Source organism: Heterodontus francisci, chromosome 23, assembly GCF_036365525.1.
Source record: "Heterodontus francisci isolate sHetFra1 chromosome 23, sHetFra1.hap1, whole genome shotgun sequence".
NCBI lineage: Eukaryota > Metazoa > Chordata > Chondrichthyes > Heterodontiformes > Heterodontidae > Heterodontus > Heterodontus francisci.
The window spans coordinates 67,499,559-67,517,923 of NC_090393.1; the positions used below are offsets into that span (position 1 = coordinate 67,499,559).

Genomic DNA, 18,365 nt, shown 5'->3' on the forward strand with positions numbered 1-18,365 from the left:
AGCAGTTCGTTCAGGAGATGTCGAGAGGAGGTCTTCCAGCAGTTTCTCAAGAGAAATGCTGCATCACTTTCTCCAGCTCTCATACTGGATTCTCAGGGTTTCTCAAAGAGGTGGAACAGGATGGGTTGGTTGCCTCTCTCTCTGCAGGCTGCAACCCAAACCAAATTCAAACAATATACAAAAACGAAACCAAAATTCCTGACAGCCATAAATCCAGACATGTGACTTTTCTAAGTCCAAACAGTTCCATAGTCCATAAGGCTCTGGCTATTAGCTTAAGACATGTGACTTCCAGTAAGTGTTTATTTGAACAAAGTCCCAAGTGTCCTTCCAGTGACCCATTTTTAAAAACAAGTCCAGGCATCTTCTCAGACATTTTCCACAGTCTTTTAAACACAAGTCCTCAAAAAAACATCAATAATGGAAGCACCTTCATGACAACATGCTCACGTCAGCAGCATCTGACTCGGAGACAACAAACTGCCAACTGAGACAAGTATTTTCCTACTGCACGTGTATGTCATTCCCATTTCCTACACCAATGACCCTTGATGCGTCTCTTGATTAAATCTGTTCATTAAGTGCCAAATGACAGTCAGTAATACAGATAACATAGACCCATCAGCATTGAAGTAGAGACTGACCAAGTTTGTCTTAGAACTGTACAAGCAACTTTCATCCTTTCAATCGAGGTTAGTTTCGATACAATGACTATTTCTTAGGTAGTTATTAAAGAAGTTTTCACAGACGTAAAGTTTTAATATTTAGAATTAAACTGAATTATCAAGCCTCTTACTGCACTGACCACTTATTTCCTAGCAACCAGTTCGAACTGTGCAAGATTTGAGTGTCTGTATAGCCTTAAGTAGTGAATAGTGCAGGTTGCAAGAGGAGGAAGCTAGGTGAGAAAAGAAACAACATTCAGAAGTGGTTCTAAAAATAAATGTGTCATTGAATTGGAACACATTTAATCACTGAAAATACTGGAGTCAAACAGTGTTGAGCCTCAATTATCTTAATTCGAATCAACTAATTTCCTACTCCGAGTAATATGAAAAGCTGCATGAAACACTTTAAAAATTATTTTGAAGTAAGTGAAAAATGAGAAGCAGAACTATTAACAAAACAGCTCCTCCTTTTGGAAATGCATTCACCATGCAATTAAATTAGTGTCAAATTTTTTTTTGACAAGGAACAGTTTTACTCAATATTCATGTTCAGTGCCTTAATTAAATATAACAAACATGCAAACTATAACCTTGTTTGCCGTCCAAGTGCTGGTTGTAACTCATTTTAATACACTTCCAGCAAGTACTTGCTTTACTTTGTCCCAATCAAAACTATGCTCCCCTACTGCACCAATGAGGCATTTCCATCTTCAGCACCATCGAGTCTCTTGCTGTCGGTCAGCGAGATGACCATGGACACAGTCAGGAACCTTCCTCCCAACAGGGACAACTGGTAAATACTGATTGATATTCCAGCTTCCTTGCACTTTTTGACATTCTGGATTTGAATATGCGTATTTGCAACAGAGAAAAAAAAACACAAAATAAAAATCTGATGAAGAGAAAACTTGAATGTTGCATCAAATGACCCCCCCTAGCAAATGAAATGACAAGACATTCAGTAATCTGCACACTTACAAAGGACACAGATCAGCAAACTGGCACAAAAGATGAATACCAATGTTGATTAGACCAGCTGTAATCTGGATTATATGGAGGTACATGTGGGGTGGTCTACACAAAAAAGACCAGCTTGGATCTCACTATTACTGGGCATAACAACGAAAGCTTTCTTCCACTTAATAACAGCAGTTAAGAAGAAACTAAGGCAAAAACGGCCAAGGCTGGTGATAGATCCAACCAAAGTAGAGATAAATAAAAAGGAATGCGATAAATCCAGAAATAATGCTTAGGTGACACAAAGTTTGGGTTCAAAAAGCCAGAGGTTTGAATGAAGCAGGAAACACTGAGAGAAGTAAGGAAACCCATTGTTATGAGATCTCGGAATAGAATTAGAACAGAAGACTGCAACAAAGTGACGATATCAAGAGTGGGAAAGTGTATTTGGAATTTAGATGCAAGAAGAGAAGAAATTTGGGAAGAGTTCTGACCACAGCAACGTTAAATAAAGAGAGACAAGAACCTTTGTGACAGAGACAGAGGCTAAAGCAAAATAGCCTTTAATGTTTGTTTTGTAGTGCATGGGTCCTTTAAAATTTTTGCACAGGCCCGTAAGCGCAGTAACTTAATGAGACAACTTATGCTTTGTCTGTGTGGTAAGTTTTGGGTTGTCACGCAGCCACGCAGCTTAAAGACAGTATTGGGCTAGAGTTGAGAGAACAATCACCAACAGGTGGCAACCTTTCCTTTGTATCTGGTCGTGAAGAGTGAGAGGAGTACCCAACACTTTAAAGCAAAAAGTGCTTGGCACAAAACAGAAAAGTGAACTTCTGCTAAGTACTTTCAGCAATGTACATGTGGGAATTAAAGATTTGAGATCAAAGGAGATAGAGGCCAAGAATGTCAATAGATGAAAGAGGATCAGGGCAGGTACGAGGGAAAGAGGGAGTTACTGTTAATTAAGCGTAGGCCTTGCCTCAGTGGCAGCGTCCTAGCTTCAGAGTCAGAAGATTATGGCTTCAAGCCCCACTCCACAACTTGAGCATTCAAATAGCATTCAAACCCTCCAGTGCAGTTTGAGGGAGGGCAACATTGTTGAAGATGCCAACTTTCAGAGGAAATGTTAAACCAAGTGGATGTAAAAGATCCACCTGCAGAAGGAGCTGGGACACCGACTGGAGCTTAAATGGTTCAGCGGTTTATAAGGAATAAAATCCCAGGCACAATGTAACATTCACCAATGTAGAACTGCAGCCCGAGTCCAATTATCATCCTGTCTTCCCCTTAGTAATGCTGGATGTCCATCCATTGAATTCAACAATTTCAGCTCATAACCTCTGCCCTTTTTTTGCCCCGGGACAGCTGCTGTTTGTGATGATTCTGCTTTTCCAATTTCCACCTCCTCTCAACACATCTGATTTCTTTACCGGGGCAAGGGTGGGCAAAGACCAAAAGATCTGAAAATTAGCAGCCCAAGACAAAAAAGTCGGAATTTTTTTTGACAAGGAATCATGTCATTATAGCACTGTTAATGATTTGATATATCCCAATCTATTTCTATAATGTGCTATTAGACTTTTAATAAAAAGCAGGTGCTCTTACCAACTTACCACACAATACATTCAGTTAAGCATATAAATTTTTTTTTCCTCACCCACCCCCCCCCCCCACCACCCGCCAAAGTTGCCCACACACTTGGTGACATCATTACATGGTCACATCAACATGCGCCTGATTCATTCTGGCAAGTGTTCAGATGCACTGATGACATTGGCGATCGCTCTGCGCATGCTCTGCATAGTCAAGAGACAACTTTTTTTTTAAAGCCTGTCTTTCGCTCAAGGACGAAAAGCAAGAAGCCAATGGTGGATTTCTGAAATCCCGTCAGAAACCCGCTATTTGGTGGAAATGTTTGATCCTGATTTCTCCCCGCCGCCAACCCCCTTCCCTACCTGCCATAAAAACTGTTACATCTCGAAGTACTCCCAGTTCTGATGAAGAATCACTGACCTGAAGCATTAACAGTGTTTCTCTCTCCACAGATGCTGCCAGACCTGAGTATTTCCAGCACTTTCTGTTTTTATTTCAGATTTTCAGCATCCATTATACTTTGCTCTTATATTGATGTATTTTTATTGGGGGAGGGTATCAAGGGATATTGATTAGATATGTGTAGATCGAGTTAAGACACAGATCAGCCATGGTCTAAATGAGTAGAACTGGCTTGAGGGTCTGAATGGCCTCATGTTCCAATGTTCAAAATGCCAGAAAACTGGCATAGCTGTCATAAGTTTCACCAAGAATTAACTTGTATGAGAAAGAAAAATTAATTGAAGACCCTCGAGTAGGGTCATCCTTCCTGCATCCCCAGGTACTCTAGAATGGCTCCCCTTCAATCTACAATGAAATCTGGTGATCTGCCTCCCTGGTTGTATATGAGAGCACTGTCCTCAATCTCCACATAGAGTCTCTTCACAATTCATATTTTTCTTGCACTTCTTCCACCTACCAGCCTTGTAAACTGCTGCCAAAAAATTGGTTACACATATGGGCGGCACAGTGGCGCAGTGGTTAGCACTGCAGCCTCACAGCTGCAGGGACCCGGGTTCGATTCTGGGTACTGCCTGTGTGGAGTTTGCAAGTTCTCCCTGTGTCTGCGTGGGTTTTCTCCGGGTGCTCCAGTTTCCTCCCACAAGCCAAAAGACTTGCAGGTTGGTAGGTAAATTGGCCATTATAAATTGTCACTAGTATAGGTAGGTGGTAGGGAAATATAGGGACAGGTGGGGATGTTTGGTAGGAATATGGGATTAGTGTAGGATTAGTATAAAAGGGTGGTTGACGGTCGGCACAGACTCGGTGGGCCGAAGGGCCTGTTTCAGTGCTGTATCTCTAATCTAAAAAAACAACAATGAACGATTATACAAATGAACTGACTCCAGAAAATTACAGGCAGTAAAAGCACTAAGTAGTTGGCTAGCCTAGTTAGCAGCTGGGCATCCAAGCCTCCACTTAGCCTTTTCAACCCCGATACCCTCAGCTCATCACCTGGTCTCTTGGGGTCAGATGACTCCATCTTGGCCCTCAGGCCACTTTATACTGGAGCCATTCCAGAGTGTTCGCTGGAATTGACATCACTAGAGCAGCCTAGTAGGGAGGGAGAGTCTCTGTGGCAGTGATAAAGATCAAAGAAATGCTGACAAGACCACTACTTCTTCCATAAAAAGAGCATTTTAATAAAATGTACTCCCCCTAAGCTTTCCTTCCACTCAAAATGCTTCTGCTGGTGTGACTGGTGCATTCAGCTTACTGCACAAACAAATAGCATGCAATGAGATCACATTGCTGGACCTAGCATCAACATGCCTGCATCACGTACCTCAGTGAGCACTACTGGGGTCTGTACAACAGGGACCACCCAGGCACCCACTTGTCCGAACATCTGTGTCCAGAAACAATTCTGCCTTCCTGTGGCTCACTTGTTCAACATTTTCAATCTGGCATTTTCAGCTGTAGATGTGCTTGGTTGGAACAGTGTAGGCAAAGTAAACCATAAAACACCATCATATCTAATTGCTGGCATGGACACAATGGGCCGAATGGCCTCCTTCTGTGCTGTAAATATCTGATTCTATTTCAAATTGGAAGCCAGGAAACTGGGACCAGTAGTTTTATTGATCTGGAATTTGATCTAAAATGTATTTTGTTCTAGCTGCTTATTACATTACATATAGCCATGGAATTAACAGGTTGTAGAGCTTACACCACTATATTTTTACTCGTGGATGACTGCAACTTGAGACTTTTGGATTTTTAAGTCCTGCGGAATTTTAGTTTTAACTCCGCTGGAAATCTGAACTCTTGTGCATAAACTGAGATTTACATTGTGAAGGTATACAAAAGACTATTCCATCCTAAAATCAAGCCACCTATGATTTGAAAACATTGCTTTAACCACTTAGAGACCGAATGCAGCTTTGTTGTTTATAAGTATTGCGCTGGTATCTTCTTGCATCTTACTGCTTCAGTATATTAAATCTGTAAGTAAACATGACCAAGTAGTTTCAGCATGTATATACTGGTCTGTCTTGTGCTATTTTCTGTCTTCAGGAGAAAAGAGAAACTGAGACTATTTCCACTGAAGAGAGGCCCAAGAAGATTTTAACTGAGATATATAATAGCGTGAATAGAGAAAGACTATTCCCTCTATTCGAAAGTCAGTATCAATTTAAAATTCTTAGCGTGAGGAGGTGTTAGCAGAAATTTCCTTTCACAAAGAGTTGTTGGAGCAAAGAATGCAAAGTGAATCAATGTCATTCGTCTGCCCTGAGTATTGTAGTTGAGCTGTGAAAGGGCGGCACAGTGGCGAGCACCACAGCCTCACAGCTCCAGGGACCCGGTTTCGATTCTGGGTACTGCCTTGCAGAGTTTGCAAGTTCTCCCTGTGACCGTGTGGGTTTCCGCCGGGTGCTCCGGTTTCCTCCCACAGCCAAAGACTTGCAGGTTGATAGGTAAATTGGCTATTATAAATTGCCCCTAGTATAGGTAGGTGGTAGGGGAATTGAGGGAAGGTGGGGATGTGGTAGGAATGTGGGATTAATGTGGGATTAGTATAAATGGGTGGTTGATGGTTGGCACAGACTCGGTGGGCCGAAGGGCCTGTTTCAGTGCTGTATCTCTAAAAAAAAAAATTTTAAAAGCTAGTGAAGAGATAATTGGATTGCAATCAATTTACTGACATTAATGTAAAAATGAATTACAGAACCTCATTAATAAAGTTTAATGAGGTTGTAAAGGTCACTTAATAACTGCCATCCCACAACTCTATTTAAATTTTTCCAATTTTTCTCTTCCTCTCCTAAAGAACAAAGAACAGTACAGCCGATCTTGATGCCTGCCTAAACTAAAACCTTCTGCACTTCCGGGGTCCGTATCCCTCTATTCCCATCCTATTCATGTATTTGTCAAGATGCCTCTTTAACGTCATTATCGTACCTGCTTCCACCACCTCCCCCGGCAACAGGTTCCAGGCACTCACCACCCTCTGTGTAAAGAACTTGCCTCGCACATCCCCTCTAAAATTTGCCCCTCTCACCTTAAACCTATGTCCCCTAGTAACTGACTCTTCCACCCTGGGAAAAAGCTTCTGACTATCCACTCTGTCCATGCCACTCATAACTCGATCATGTCGCCCCTCCACCTCCGTCGTTCCAGTGAAAACAATCCCAGTCTATCCAACCTCTCCTCATAGCCAATGCCCTCCAGACCAGGTAACATCCTGGTAAACCTCTTCTGTACCCTCTCCAAAGCCTCCACGTCCTTCTGGTAGTGTGGCGACCAGAATTGCACACAATATTCTAAGTGTGGCCTAACTAAAGTTCTGTACAGCTGCAGCATGACTTGCCAATTTTTATACTCTATGCCCTGACCGATGAAAGCAAGCATGCCGCATGCCTTCTTGACTACCTTATCCACCTGCGTTGCCACTTTCAGTGACGTTTCAGAGGTGCAACGTTTACTGGGATACGGTTTCCTGGCCGCCTGTATCCCTCTAATTATTTCTCAAATGTGCACTTTTCACATGCTAGTTCAGACACCGTGTGCTAGCAGGTTATTCAGGGGACATGCAAAAAAGCTGCCAAACCTGATCCAGTCTTCACTAGATGCGCACACATAGACATGTTTTCCAGCTGCAATTACTGGATAGGAACGAGAAGCAGGAATCCTGTCTAATTTCTTCCCTTCCTGGATGTGGCTCCTAACTGCTATTGTAGCTGGAAGCAGTGAACTCAGTACGAAGCAGAAATCAAGATTAGGACCTTTCTGGTCTGTATGGCTCAACATTACATGGAGCCATCAGGCAAGCCTCCTATTTTAATCCTTTTTATAAACTAGAAGGTGCATAAGACACAATCCATCCTCCTCGGCCCCCTTTCATCCATTATCAAGCTCAGTGGTACTGCCCTTGTGTGACTCTCTTCTACCATTCCCTTTTGTGAACAGTAGCATAGTAGTTATGTTATACTGAACTTGTAATCCACAGACCTGGACTAATGCACCAGAGACACGAGTTCAAATCTCACCATGGCAACTGGGGAATTTAAACTCAATTAAATAAATCTGAATAAAATGCTGGTCTAATGATCCTGAAACTACTGACTGTTGTAAAAGCCATCTGGTTCACTAATGTCCTTTAGGAAAGGTAATCCACCATCCTTACTCTGAGCATTGAGTAAGTGTTGCTTGACGACACTTCCCATCACTTTACTCATGATTGAGAGTAGACCAATGGGTTGGTAATCAGCTGAATTAAATTTGTCCTGCTTTTAGTGGATGGGATATAACCAGCATGACCTTGATGCTGGTCAGATTTCTGCCCATATCTTGAGCCTGGTTACGAACATAAGAAATAGGAAGAATAAGCCATTCAGCCCCAACTCTCCTCTGCCACTTAAGATCATGGCTGATCCTCAACTACAACACCAGTTTCCTGCTGAGTGCAATATCCCTCAATTCCCTTAGGGTCAAAAATCTAATCAATCTCAGACTTCAATATACTCATTGACTGAATATTCACAACCCTCTGGGGTAAAGGATTCCTAAGGTTCACAACTCTGAGTGAAGAAATTTCTCTTCATCTCAATAACAAGTGGCCACCCCCTTATCCTGAGACTATGCCCCCTAGTTATAGACTCTCCAGCCAGGGGAACATTATCCCAACCTCTACCCTGTGAAGCCCTTTCAGAATCTTATATGTCGCAATGAGATCACTTCTGAAGTCCAAACAGTGTAGGCCCATTCTATTCAATCTCTCCTCACACGAAAACCTTCCCATCCTCAGAAAAATCTCGGTGAACCTTGGTTCCACCCCCTCTAAGGCAAGTATATCCTTCCTTAGGTGCAGAGACCAAAACTGCACACAGTACTCCAGGTGTGGCCTGACCAAATCCCTGCACAATTGCAACATAACTTTCTTACTCCTGAACTCCAACTCCTTTGCAGGAATAATTATTTAAATATTAGTTACTCAGACACAAACCTGCAACTGCAGCCCAGGCTGACAGCACTGGATCACAGAATCATCCTTTATATCCAACTGGTTCCTGATGTGAATTCTTTATCTTATCCGATAAATGTCTATTACACAGTGGGATCCTTCTATTACACAGTGGGAGGCCCCATCACAAGTAACTACACTATCATCCTACCCCACATTAAAACACATTGGCCCATCACTGCTGTCCGTGCCAACTTCCACAAACTGAAGTCAAACTCCTTGTTCTTTTCAACAAATTCCTTTGTGGCCTACCCCCTGCCTATCTTGACAATCCCTTCCAGCTATACATGCTCTATTATCCTCCAGACGCGCCCTCATGCACATCTACCATCTCCTGTTGTTTCTAACTTTATGGTTTGGCTGTCATCTGTCTACACTCATCTCTGGAAATTTCTCCCTAAACTTCTTGGCTTTGCTACTTGCTCCCAGCCATTCAAACCCTCCTCAAAACTTATTTTTTGACCAGACTTTTGGTCAACTATTCTAATTCTCCTGCCAGTACTCAATCTGTTCGCTCTCTTGTGAAGTACTTTTATTAAAAAGAACCATTATGATTAAATTGTTATTAAAATGCTCGAAGGGCCAAGTGGCCTACTCTAGTAGTACTTGCTGTTATTGAAGAGGGCATGCATCATCCGCTCATGCATAATCTCCAGAGCCTTGTCCAAGAAGTGGCCTTAATGTGAACTCCATTCCACCCCATTAATAACAGTTGTAGTCACCCACTATGCATTGGTTATATATCTGTCTGGTTTGTTAATAGGTGATACAGCGTATAATTGCAGTGCTGGTTTTTCACTTAACTATTACCTGACCTCAAAGAAATGTTTTGACTTGCAATACATTAAAATGCAAATTAACCAACACAGTAATTTCCAGTCCATGGGCTGGACTTTACCTTAGGCGTAAAAGTCGGTGGCGAACCCGCTTCCGCCTAGCCCGGGGATCCGTCCTGCATTTTACGGGTCCCCAGGCTTTAACTGTCCTGAGGGGGGGGGGGGCGCGCTTCCACCCACCTGACGGAGGAGGTCCCGCCTCAATGAGCTGCCGGCCAATCAGCGGGCCGGCAGCACCACCGGGAGCGATAGCCACTGCTAGGACTGCAGCCCAGCAGACACCATGGGAGCCAGGAGAGAAGGTAAATTGGGCATGCCTCACCAGGGATATCAGTCCTTCCCTGGTGAGGCTGGAGTGGTCATTTGGGGGGAGGTGGGTGTCTTGGTTCCTGGGGGTGGGTTGGGAGGCGGGGGTGGCTCTCAATTGGGCATCCTGTGCGGCCTTTCACATCCCCAGCATGCCTGCTTGCCATGAGTAAAATACCTGAGCAGGCGGGCAAGGGCCCTTAAGAAGCCACTTAAGGGCCTTAATTGACCTCGGGCAGGCAGGCTGTCCCCCCCCCGACCCTGCCCGACCGCTGTAAAGTTGACGGAAGCAGGGCAGGTAAGCCTCCCACTCAATTTTATGCCACCGCCACGCCACCATCTGACCTGCGGGGCGGCATAAAATTCAGCCCCATGTCTTTACACATGACACCTACCTTTATTTGGGTCTATATCTAATTTATAGACTAGAACAAACAGTAACGTAAGCACATATCATCTGCATTCCTCTCCAATATTTCATGAACAAACAAACTGAATGAAATAACTTGCTTCAACAAACATGATCCATCTTGACTTCCTCCTGAGGACCCCAGCAACACAGATGCCAGTCTTCAGACAATTTTGATTCACTCCACGCGAGAGCAAGAAACGGCTGAAGGCAATGGGCACAGCAAAGGCTAAGGGCCCCGACAACATCCCAGCTGTAAGACCGAAGACTTGGGCCCAGAACTGGCCGCACACCAAGCCAGGATGTTCCAATACAGCGACAACACTGGCAGCTACCCGGCAATGTAGAAAATCGCCCAAGTGTGTTCTGTCCACAAAAAGCAGGACAAATCCAATCCAGCCAATTACTGCCCCTTCAGTCTACTGTCAATCATCAGCAAAGTGATGGAAGGTGTCACTGATACTGCTATCAAACAACACTTACTCAGCAATAACCTGCTCACCAATACTCAGCTTGGGTTCCTCACCAATCTGCCTGCCACAGATGCATCTGTCCACGACAATACTGGTAGGAGTGACCACCGCACAGTCCTTGTGGAAACAAAGTACTGTCTTCACATTGAGGATACCCTCCATCGTGTTGTGTGGCACTGCCATCGTGCTAAATGGAATAGATTTCAAACAAATCCAGCAATGCAACACTGGGCATCCATGAGGCACTGAGGGCCATCATCAGCAGCAGAATTGTACTCAACCACAATCTGTAACCTCATAGCCCCCACTCTACCATTACAGTCAAGCTGGGTGACCAACTTTGGTTCAATGAAGAGTGCAGAAGGGCATGCCAGGAGCAGAACCAGGCTAAACCTCATACTGAGGTGTCAACCTGGTGAAGCTACAACCCAGGACTACTTGCATGACAAACAGCGTAAGCAGCGATAGAGAGAGCTAAGCAATCCCATAACCAATGGGTCATATCTAAGCTCTGCAGTCCTGCCACATTCGGTCGTGAATTAAACAACTAACAGGAGGAGGTGGCTCCACAAATATCCCCATCCTCAATGATGGGGGAGCCCAGCACATCAGTGTGAAAGATAAGGCTGAAGCATTTGCAACAATCTTCAGCCAGAAGTGCCAAGTTGCTGACCCATCTCAGCCTCCTCCTGATATCCCCAGCATCACAGATGCCAGTCTTCAGCCAATTCCATTCACTCCACATGATATCAAGAAACGACTGAAGACACTGAATACTGCAAAGGCTATGGGCCCTGACGATATCCCAGCAATAATACTAAAGACCTGTGCTCCAGACCTTGCCGTGCCCATAGCCAAGCTGTTCCAGTAGAGCTACAACCCTGGCATCTACCTAGCAATGTGGAAAATTGCCCAGGTATATCCTGTACACAAAAAGCAGGACAAGTCCAACCCAGTCAATTACCACCCCATCAGTCTACTCTCAATCAGTAAAGTGATGGAAGGTGTCCATTGCTATTAAGCGACATTGCTTAGCAGTAACCTGCTCAGTGACGCTCAGTTTGGGTTCCGCCAGGGCCACTCAGTTCCAGACCTCATTACTGACTTGGTTCAAACATGGACAAAAGAGCTGAACACGAGATGAGGTGGGAGTGACTGCCCGTGACATCAAGGCAGCATTTGACGATTATGGCATCAAGCAGCCCCAGTAAAACTGTAGTCAATGGAAATCAGGAGGAAAACTCTCCATTGGTTGGAGTCATACCTAGCGCAAAGGAAGATGGTTGTGGTTGTTGGAGATCATTCATCTGAGCTCCAGGACATCACTAAGAATTCCTCAGGGTAGTGTCCGAGGCCCAACTATTTTCAGCTGCTTCATTAATGACCTTCCTTAAATCATAAGGTCACAAGTGGGGATGTTCGCTGACGATTGCACAATGTTCAGCACCATTCAGATACTGAAGCAGTTTGTGTGGGAATGCAGCAAGACCTGAACAATATCCAGGCATGGACTGACGAGTGGCAAGCAACATTCGCGCCACACAAGTGCCAGGCAATAACCATCTCCTACCCCACATGGACTGCAGCAGTTCAAGAAAGTGCTCACCAACACCTTCTCAAGGGCAATAAATGCTGTCCTAGTCAGCGACGCCCACACCCATGAACGAATGAAGAAAAAAGGACCCTTCAGCTCTAGTTTACTGCCTTGGTCCAAACAGGGACAAAAGAGCTGAATTCAAGAGGTGAGGTGAGAGTGACTGCCCTTGACATCAAGGCAGCATTTGACTGAGTGTGGCATCAAGCAGCCTTAGCAAAATTGAAGTCAATGGGAATCAGAGGAAAACTCTCCACTGGTTCGAGTCATACCTAGCACAAACAAAGATGGTTGCAGGTGTTGGAGGCCAAATACCATTGCATGGAGTTCTTCAGGGTAGTGTCCCAGGCCCAACCATCTTCAGCTGCTTCATCAATGACCTTCCCTCCATCATAATGATGTTTGCTGATAATTGCACAGTGTCAGTACTCTTCACGACTCGTCAGATACTGAAACAGTCTGTACCTGTATGCAGCAAGACCCAGACAACATTCAGGCTTGGACTGATAAATGCCGAGTAACATTCGTGTCACACAATTGCCAGCAATGAACATCTCCAACAAGACAGAATCTAACCATTTCCCCTTGACATTCAATGGTATTGCCATCTCTGAATCCCCCACCATCAACATCTTGGGGATATGCACTGAACAGAAACTGAACTGGACCAACCACAATAATACAGTGGCTATAGGAGCAGGTCAGAAGCTGGGAGCTCTGCAGCAAGTCACTCACTTCCTGACTTCCCAAAGCCTTTCTACCATCTACAAGTCAGGAGTGTGATGGAATACTTGCCACTTGCCTGGATGAGTACAGCTCCAACAACATTCAAGAAGCTCGACACCATCCAAGACAAAACAGCCCGCTCGATCGGCACCCCATCCACCATCTTAAACATTCACTCCCTCCACCATGAACGCACAGTGACAGCAGTGTGTACCATATACAAGACACACTGCAGCAATTTGCCAAGCCTCCTTCAACAGTACCTTCCAAACCGGCAACCTCTACCACCTCGAAAAACAAGGGCAGCAGACACATGGGAACACTACCACATGCAAGCTATTTTCCCCAAAATCTACTTGCTTCATAAAATCTGTACAGTACAGTACATAACAGTTCAAATTTGACGACAAAGTGCAATACAGATCAGCTTCTTTCAATACAGTACATGAGGTGCCTCACTACACTTGCCATTGCATTATATTTACAATGTATATTTACTTTTCACATCAAACATTCTCTTGGGCATATACCCGAGGAGTTTTACACAGGGATGACCTGCAAGTTCCCTCCAAGCCACACACCATCCTGAATTGGAACTATATCACCGTTACTGGGTCAGAATCCTGGAACTACAGCCACACCTCATGGGCTGTACTGGCTCAAGAAGACGGCTCACTACCACCTGCTCAAGGACAATCAAGGAAAGGCAATAAATGTTGGCCTTGCCAGCAATGCTCACATCCCATGAAAGGATAAATACAATTGTCTTGTAGTGCAGCATCTGACAGTTCTGCACAAGAGACTTTCAGTGGCTGATCACCATCTACTTAGAAAAGAGCAAACTGCATCCAAGCCTCACTATAAAATCTATTCAAAGGAGCCCCTAAATCAAGTCTAATTTATTTCTTATTTTATATCTAAGCAAATGTTCGCAGCAGTGACATTTTTCCTCTTGTTTTCTACCAGACCATTCATATACTTTGCTCCCAGTCGATGACAACAAATAGATTTTTTTTTACTATTGTCTATCTGCTCAATCACGCTCTTATGCCTTTGATGCCCTTGTCTTCAACTAAAGCACTTACTCTTTCTCACTATGGTCAACGTTGGAGAACATAGGGTTTAGTGAGAGAGAGGAACTGAAGGAAATCAGTATTAGTAGAGAAATGTTGTCGGGGAAATTAATGGGATTGAAGGCCGATAAATCCCCAGGGCCTGATGGTCTGCATCCCACAGTACTTAAGGAAGTGGCCCCAGAAATAGTGGATGCATTGGTGGTCTTCTTCCAAGATTCTATAGACTCTGGAACAGTTCCTACAGATTGGAGGGTAGCTAATGTCACGCCACTATTTAAAAAGGGAAGTAGAGAGAAAGCAGGGAATTATAGACCAGTCAGCCTGACGTCAGTAGTGGGGAAAATTCTAGAGTCCATTATCAAAGATTTTATAGCAGAACACTTAGAGAACAGTGGTAGAATCGGGCAGAGTCAGCATGGATTTAGAAAAGGGAAATCATGCTTGACAAATCTACTAGAATTCTTCGAGGATGTAACTAGTAGAGTTGATGAGGGGGAGCCAGTGGATGTGGTTTATTTGGACTTTCAGAAGGCTTTCGACAAAGTCCCACATAAGAGATTAGTGTGTAAAATTAAAGCACATGGGATTAGGGGGTAGTGTACTGCGATGGATAGAAAATTGGTTGGCAGACAGGAAACAAAGAGTAGGGCTAAATGAGTCTTTTTCCGAATGGCAGGCAGTGACTAGTGGGGTACCACAGGAATCAGTGCTAGGACCCCAGCTATTCACAATATACATAAATGATTTAGATGAGGGAATTAAATGTAATATCTCCAAATTTGTAGATGACACAAAACTGGGTAGGAGGGTGAGTTGTGAGGAGGATGCAGAGAGGCTTCAGGGTGATTTGGACAAGTTGAGTGAGTAGACTAATCCACTTTGGTAGCAAAAACAGGAAGGCAGATTATCTGAACGGCTATAAACTGAGAGGGGGGAATATGCAGCGAATATGTTTCTATTCCCCTGGTAGAGCCCCATCTCCCTTAAGACTCTCTGTTGTCTAGCTGAGTGGGACTGCCTCACCTGTTTCCAGTGTTCTCATACACCAGTCACTGAAGGTAAGCATGCAGGTGCAACAGGCGGTTTAAAAAAGCAAATGGTATGTTGCCCTTCATAGCGAGAGTATTCGAGTACAGGAGCAGGGATGTCTTGCTGCAATTATACAGGGCCTTGGTGAGGCCACACCTGGAATATTGTGTGCAGTTTTGGTCTCCTTATCTGAGGAAGGATGTTCTTGCTATAGAGGGAGTGTAGTGAAGGTTTACCAGACCGATTCCTGGGATGGCAGGACTGATTTATGAGGAGAGATTGAGTCGGTTAGGATTATATCCGCTGGAGTTCAGAAGAGTGAGGGGGGATCTCATAGAAACCTATAAAATTCTAACAGGACTTGACAGGATAGATGCAGGAAGGATGTTCCCGATGGTGGGGTAGTCCAGAACCAGGGGTCATAGTCTAAGGATACGGGGTAGACCTTTCAGGACTGAGATGAGGAGAAATTTCTTCACCCAGAGAGTGGCGAGCCTGTGGAATTCGCTACCACAGAAAGCAGTTGAGGCCAAAACATTGTATGTTTTCAAGAAGGAGTTAGATATAGCTCTTGGGTCTAAAGGGATCAAAGGGTATGGGGCAAAAGCAGGAACAGGCTATTGAGTTGGATGATCAGCCATGATCATAATGAATGGCGGAGTAGGCTTGAAGGGCCGAATGGCCTACTCCTGCTCCTATTTTTTATGTTTCTATTCCCCTGGTAGAGCCCCATCTCCCTTAAGACTCTCTGTTGTCTAGCTGAGTGGGAATGCCTCACCTGTTTCCACTCATCTATTAATTTGCGGCCAGAGAATTTCCTGCAATGGCCTCCCTTCCCACTCCTGCACAGTTATCCCTGGAGCTCTCCCTTGGCCCCCTCCTAATTTTCATCTGCATAAAACCTCTCCCTCCCTCCCTTAAAACCTATCTCTTTGAACAAGATTTTAGTCACACCTCCTAATATCTCCTTAGTTTAGTTTAGTTTAGAGATACAGCACTGAAACAGGCCCTTCGGCCCACCGAGTCTGTGCCGACCATCAACCACCCATTTATACTAATCCTACACGAATCCCATATTCCAATAACATCCCCACCGGTCCCTATATATTTCCCTACCACCTACCTATACTAGGGGCAATTTATAATGGCCAATTAACCTATCAACCTGCAAGTCTTTGGCATGTGGGAGGAAACCGGAGCACCCGGAGGAAACCCACGCAGACACAGGGAGAAATTGCAAACTCCGCACAGGCAGTACCCAGAATCGAAACCGGGTCCCTGGAGCTGTGAGGCTGCAGTGCTAACCACTGCGCCACTGTGCCGCCCATCTTTGGCATGGTGTTAATTTTTGGTCCGATTAGGTTCCTGTATAGTGCCTCAATACTTTTTACTACTTTAAAGGCACTGTAAAAATGTAAGTTGTTTTTGTTTACCAACTGTTAATCAATTAGATGAACTCAGAGTGCAGCAAGTGGATGGCATCAATTGTTACTGATGGCAAAGATTAAATAATAAAAATTTCAGATTGCAGCCCATACATTTTCAATTGAAGGTATACATACTGCGAAGCATGAAAACGCTTGTGGTATAAGTCTGGCTCCAGCCAGTATTATTTCAGTATTTATTATCAACAGTATTATTTCCTACTATTATCATTGTGTGATATTTTCCTTCCTTTCCTTTTCCCGTCTGCCAGAGTTGATTATTATCTAACTAATTGCTTCCATTAATGACAAACTTTCGGCAAGTCTCTCTCTGAAAGTCCCTTTCTTTCAAATTTGGGAGATCTACAGCATTATGTCAAATGTCAACTGTAGGCAGTGGAGGGGAACAAAAATAAACTGGTGAGTTAGAACGTGAATAGAATAAATCAGCACTCTTAGAAATAACACAGTCTGAAAGGTCAAACATAGAGGGTATTCTACATTGAGGGCCTGGAAGCTACAATCCTAGCCATTAGGAAAACCTAGTCGGAGGAGTATGCTGCATCATTTTATGCCACACAATGCTACCATGTAGATTTAGGTTTTTAATTTGTTCCCAGTTTTTACAGTTCAACCAGGGAGCGAAGCCAATGGAATCTCAGCAAAGGAATGCGGAAATCAAGATGCGCAATCTGTGTGAACTGTTTTAGTGCAAATTCCCAAGTTTCTTGCACGAGTATGGATGAGGGACAGTACAAAGTCTGGGATTAGGGGCAGAATAAGTGGAAGTTAAAAACTGGGGAGGAGAAATTCCATTCTGCATTACTCAATGTCCTGAGTTTTTAAATTGTTTTTCCATCTGAGAAAACAACACTAATACATTCAGACTGGTTAATGCTTTTAGCCTAATATAGAAGCAACAAGTCGTCTCCGGAGAGATGATGGTATTTCACATCTAACAGCACTTTTCTATGTAGTCCATACAAAATAACTTCCCACCCCCACACACACACCTCAGGCTAAGTCAGAGTAATGACACACTTCAAAAAAACATATACACTGGATCAATATGGGCAATGCCTGATCACTCATTTGTCATGGTTACAAGCAAAGGAAAGATTTGCCCAGAGAATTTGGGCTGCAGAACATTTGGCTAGGAATCACCAGCTCCATTAAGGAAGCAGCTGTTGAAAGTTGGTAACTGATCACCAAAGAACATTGCTGACAGAAAGCTTGTCTAAATTGTTCAGAATGGTGCATTGTAAGACAACACTGCTTCCTTTCATGATTAAGAGTTAGAGGTCCTGTTGCAGCAAATGCCCTGAGAGGGCAGCACCTGTTTGGGGTAAAGGCCACCCTGCAGGTCCAGCTGCAGAGATGGCTGATCGAGTCCATGCAGTCAGGCAGTACCCGACTTCAAATGAGGAATTGCTCTTGAAGATGGCATTTGAAGAACTGCATGCAACCGCTGCCACTTTGCACACCCTTGCGGCTTAGCCACAATCACGACACACTTTTCTACAGGTGGCGGCCAAGAAACTGAACACAGATTCTGATGCTCTTTCTGTCCTTAGGGGTTTTCTCAGGGAATCAGCAATCCTAAATGCAGAGGATAATCCTGTTCCAAAAGCCAACCAGTGTTTCTTCTCCTTCAAATAGTCTCCGGTGAGGAGAAGTGACGTAGAAGGATTCATTAGCATAAAGCTGCATGCTCTGAAAACTTTCATTTCCACAGGAAGCACCACCTGGTCCAGATCAGTGCACAGCAATGCCAACTCTGGTGGCCTGTACTGTGTAGCAGAACTGAGCA

General features: G+C 44.1%; 1 protein-coding gene across 12 annotated transcripts in view; it reads right to left on the reverse strand.

The window, feature by feature from the left end:
* The window catches only part of specc1la (sperm antigen with calponin homology and coiled-coil domains 1-like a), a 575,263-nt gene that overhangs the window by 267,099 nt on the left and 289,799 nt on the right, over positions 1 to 18,365 (reverse strand). The window lies entirely within an intron of this gene.